The sequence below is a fragment of the Periplaneta americana genome, chromosome 4, assembly GCF_040183065.1.
Source record: "Periplaneta americana isolate PAMFEO1 chromosome 4, P.americana_PAMFEO1_priV1, whole genome shotgun sequence".
Taxonomy (NCBI): Eukaryota; Metazoa; Arthropoda; class Insecta; order Blattodea; family Blattidae; genus Periplaneta; species Periplaneta americana.
In genome coordinates, this window is record NC_091120.1 from 121,099,595 (window position 1) to 121,105,594 (window position 6,000).

General features: G+C 35.3%; 1 protein-coding gene across 3 annotated transcripts in view; it reads left to right on the forward strand.

Annotated features, from left to right (window-relative positions):
* Nmdar1 (NMDA receptor 1) overlaps window positions 1-6,000 on the forward strand; it is a 220,822-nt gene that overhangs the window by 85,583 nt on the left and 129,239 nt on the right. The window lies entirely within an intron of this gene.

Here is a 6,000-nt window from a genome sequence, read left to right on the forward strand (position 1 = left end):
AGGCTTGCATCACATAGCATCAATATAAATTCCAACATCAATATAAATTCCAAATTATGTCATACTCAATCTCTTTCTTTAGAATTTCGCTTTCTTTATGATCCACTTAATACAGTATAATATTATACTTGTAATGAACATTTCAAATCCACCACTCCCAAATCAATAAGCTACCACTGGAATTATGTTATATTCTGGTAACATATATGTTTAGAATAATCTCAACTTAGACACCAATTCTTAAGGATTATTAATATGTGAAAACCTATATACCAATTCTTAATATTGGAAAAGGATTACTAATGTTTGAAAGGAAAGTGTTATAGGTTAATTCTCTAAACGAACCCAACCCTTTGGTTATGTGGGCTGGAAATGGATGGTTAAGACGTAGAAGAAATTACAGTGCAAAACTATTTCGAAAAAGAACATTTATTACAATTCGAACATTCTTCATAATCAAGTTTAACATTTACCACGCTTCATCATGGTCACTGTTTTTTACACTCAGAGCATTTAAATTGTGCGATTTCTTCTTCTTCAGCTCAAACCGAGACTGGAGATGCAGTATCATCTAAATTAAAATTAAAAATAAATATTGTGAGACATTATTAACGCTATGGCTGCTATTACACTACCAATTTTTTTTTGACAAAGATCTTTTATAAAATATGTGATAGTGTAATAGTTGTATAAATTCGAGCGTATTATTCATCATCTTGCCCCTCCCCCTCCCACTGCTCTCTAAACTTGTTCATTGTCAATTATTCCAAACTGCAATACTTCTTTCATTACACTTCTAAATAATTCACCTCTTTATCCAGCCATATAACCTCCAAGGTCATTATGCTACATAATCAAAAACATGTTTTTTTTATCATTACTCAGCAATTTCAACGTCGGATGTAAAATTAGCAACGTTGCATAATATTTGCACACATAGCAGATAGCTATTATTTACTTGTGATCAATACAATATTTGTGTAACATAAAACGCCGGATGTCAATTAACAGCTTGCATATTATTTGCATCATGCAATATTTGTGTAATATAACACGTTCCAGGTGCTTCGGAAACATATTTTTATCATTACTCAGCAATTGCATCGTCGCCGGAAGTGATTCAGCAAGCTTGCATAATATTTGCACGCTTATGCATTACACAACATATACATCTACATTGATTTATCTGTTACAATTACTGTATTACGAAATAATAATGTCACATTCTGAATGTTGGTAATGATGTATTAAATACGCTAAACACACCACTCAATGTTACCTCAAAATGTATTACATTGGAATAATAATAAAATGATGTAATAGTTGTATAAATTCGAGCGTATTATTCATCATCTTGCCCCCCCCCTCCCACTGCTGTCTAAACTTGTTCAATGTCAATTATTCCAAACTGCAATACTTCTTTCATTACACTTCTAAATAATTCACCTCACCATCTAGCCATATTACCTCCAAGGTCATTATCAAAAACATGTTTTTTGTCATTACTCAGCAATTTCATCGTCGGATGTGACCTTGTATAATATTTGTACACATAGCAGATAGCTATTATTTACTTGTAATCAATACAATATTTGTGCAACATAAAACGCTGTAAGAATAATCGCCGGATGTCAATTAACAGCTTGCATATTATTTGCATCATGCAATATTTGTGTAATCTAACACGTTCCAGGTGCTTCAAAAACATATTTTTATCATTACTCAGCAATTGCATCGTCGCCGGAAGTGATTCAGCAAGCTTGCATAGTATTTGCACGCTTATGCATTACACAACATATACATCTACATTGATTTATCTGCTACAAGTACTGTATTACGAAATATTAATGTCACATTCTGAATGTTGGTAATAATGTATTAAATACGCTAAACACGCCACTCAAATTTACTTCAAAATGTATTACATTGGAATAATAATAAAATGAGAAGAATGTATGTGTTTACTTTAAAAGTGTGCTAGATTAATTTTTTTTTATAAATTGGCTTAAAGTACAGCCATTTACGCCATCAATAATTCCCCCATTCCAATTTCAATTAACACTTGCGAATTTCCCTTACCCATTACTATTTATCAATTAAATTACTATTACATTGGAATTTTATCAAATCCTCCCCCCATTTCCAACTTCGATTACTCCAACTTCAATTACAAAATTATAACGTCGCACTTTAATCTTCTTTATGACGAATAATAATAATAATGAGAAGAAGAAGAAGAAGAAGCAATTATTGTATTACGAACTGCTTTGGTAATAATGTATGCTTAAAATAAATCCAATAAATGTTACTTCAAAATGTATTAATTTGGAACCATAATAATAATAATAATAATAATAATAATAATAATAATAATAATAATAATAATAATAATAATAGTAATAATAATAATAAAAATAATAATAATAATGCCATGTTCTGCGATTGTTTTTTAATCAAATACCACGTACGAATAGTGTGTAATATTTTTTTTATCATAATTCAGCAATTTCATCGCCAGATGTAAAATTACCAACCTTGCATACTATTTGCACACATAGCAGAAATCGCTTATACAATATTTGTGTAACATAAGACGCTGCGAGAACAATCGCCGGATGTTTGCATCATGCAATATTTTTGTAATATAACACGTTTCAGGTGCTTCATAAACATGTTTTTATCATACTCAGCAATTGCATCGTCGCCGGAAGTGATTCAGGAAGCTTGCATAATATTTGCACACTTATGCATTACACAACATATACATCTACATTGATTTATCTGCTATAATTACTGTATTACGAAATAATAATGTCACATTCTGATGAATTCAATGTTGGTAATAATGTATGGCTTCAATTAAATACGCTAAACAAACCACTCAAAATGTATTACATTGGAATAATAATAATATGAGAAGAATGTATGTGTTTAATTTACAAGTGTGCTAGATTAATTTTTTTATAAATTGGCTTAAAGTACAACCATTTACGCCATCAATAATTCCCGCATTTCAATTTCCATTTCCCATTACTATTTATCAATTCAGTTACCAGTACATTAGAATCTTAATATTTTTTATCAATTACTCAACAATTGGCTTAAAGTACAACCAGATTCAGGACATCCATTGGACAGCTGGCTATTATTCAGCACTTGCGTCTTCACCGGATGTGAATTAACAGCTTGCATATTATTTGCATCATGCAATATTTGTGTAATATGACACGTTGCAGGTGCTTCAAAAACATGCTTTTATTATTACTCAGCAATTGCATCACCGGATGTGAGATTGCATAATATTTGCACGTGTAATCACATCATTGTGTAGATGAAATCTCAGACATGTATGAACTTGTGTATTTCAACTATACAAACTTCTATGAACATATGTAATTCAAATTATTACGTTACGCCCCAACCTGCACTTGTGAATGACGTCACACTTTAAGTTATGTCGTGTGTATTTCAAATTATTACCCCCTCCCCCATTTCCAACTTCAGCCACATCCTGTTTAATTTACAAGTGTGCTAGATTAATTTTTTATACAACCATTTATGTCCCACATTCCAACACCCATTCCCCATCACTTAAATTACCATTACATTAGAATCTTAAGAAAAAGAATGTATGTGCTTAAGTGTGATAGATTAATTCTTGGACAATCGCCGGATGTGACCTTGCATACATAGCAGTGTGAGTGAATCAGCATAATATTTGCACACATAGCAGACATTACATTGATGAGATAAACATGTATGAACTTGTCATGCCACAACTTCAATTACATACCTCATTTATGACGTTACGCCCCTTTCCTACGTCATACTTTAAGCCCCCCACATTGAGGAGATAAACATGTATGAACATGTCATGCCATTACATACCCGCATGACATCGCACTTTAACCTTGAACTCTTATGACGTAATTTAAGTTACGCCCCTTTCCTACGTCATACTTTAAGCCCCCCACCCCATCCATGACGTCATACTTTAGCCACGCCCATGACGTCACTTGCCACGCCCACTATGACGTAATACTTTGGCCACGCCCACTTCTGACGTTACATCCCTACTTCCAGTCACTCCCTACCTCCACCCTACCGCCAGCCTACCTCCAGAGTTACCCGTCATTTCTATACTACTTTCCTCCTTACAAATAATACGGTACCTGCTTAAATGAATGAAATATATGAATTAATTATTAATAATTTAAGAAATAATTAAGTAAAGGAATAAACAAAAACAAATAATTACAACGCAAAAATTCAATAGTTCTTGTGGTCCTAATAAAGTATCAAGTTGTTGTTGTTGTTGTTGTTCATCTTCTTCTTCAATTCCTTATGCTGTCAAACGTCGGAGTAATCTTGGTATATCCATTTCTGCTTCTCCTGTCAATTACTACTGAATCTCTTCATTTCTCCCATTGTCTTTCCACGTTTCTGTCCATTTCTCTCAATTCTATCCTCCCATGTTATACGTGTTCTTCCTCTTCCATATCTTCCTTCCACTCGCATTTCAAAAACTTGTTTTGCTTTCCTTTCCTCTACCATTCTTTTAACATGGCCATACCACTTCAATTGGCGTTCCTCGACTACCATGCTCATAGCTTTCCTCTGTCAGCCTCTTCTTGGATTTTTTCATTTCTGATCTTATCTCTTCTAGTTTCTTCTACTACTCTCCTTACAAGTTTCATTTCCGTAACACTAATCTTACTTATGTGTTGTCTTGTAATGCAAGGCTCTCCATACCTTACAACGTAATCGGGACCATTGTCGAGTTGTAAATCTGCATTTTTGTTTCGTTGCTGATCTCTGACTTTCCTATGATAGTATTATTCATTTGGTAGTAAGCTGAGACTGCCTTTTTAGTTAACACCTCTTGTTCAATTTTCCCATCACTACTTATACACTGGTCAAAAAAAGTTAAGCATAATTAGGCATATAACTGTTTTTATTAATTAAAATAAAATAGATAAATTATAATTGGGTTTCTTCGTTCCACAGAATAAACTTAAAAGTAGAAATACACTATTTGTTAACAATGGACTCAATATGAAATGAAAAAGTTGCATTGTTTGGAAACAACGGAAAAGATAAGGGAAGTTGAAAATCGTACATCATCAAAGAAAAGGAGATGGTGCTTTCAGTACCCTGTTTAATAACGTGTTGGTCCTCCACGAACCCTGAGGCACTCTTGTATGCGACGGGGCATACTCAGTACCAATGCATCTAAGCTCTCCTGAGGCAAATTGTCCCATTCTTCCAAGGCAGCATTCCTGAGTTCTTGAATCGTTAATGGGTGATGTGGACGATTGGAAATGGCTCTCCTGAGAAAGCTCCATGCATGCTCTATGCAGTTCATATCCGGTGAGCATGCTGGCCAATCCATTCTTCGGATCCCATGTTCTACAAGATACCGCTGCACACTATGAGCACGATGAGGCCGAGCATTATCGTCCTGTAGAGTGAACCCTTCTCCTACAGTCTCTGCAAAACCACTTACTATGAGTTGGAGGATGTTGTTCTCATACACGGCAGCAGTCATGTTTCCCTCTATTGAAACCAGTGGTGTGCGGCGGCCAAACATGACACCTGCCCAAAACAAGATTGAACCACCAAACTTGGTGACGTTCCACGGTCATTGAGGGATGACTTCGTTCCCCTGTTCGTCTCCATACGCGAATAGAGTTGTTGTCAGGGTGTAGGCCCATTCTCACGTCGTCTGAGAATAAAGTTCTGGTCCATTGGCCTCGTGTCCAATTCTCATGTGCTCTAGCCCCTGTGATGTGGACGGAGTGCTGGAGTCTTGAGTGGTCTTCGAGCATACAACCCTATGTCATGAAGTCTATTGCGCACAGTTTGGCTACTTACAACAACACAGTGGCTTCGCGCAGGTCATGGCGCAGAGTTGTAGCTGAGGCTATAGGGTTCCTACGTGCAGATGACCTTACATACCGGTCCTGACCTGGTGTTGTTTTGCGTGGACGGCCTTCGCGA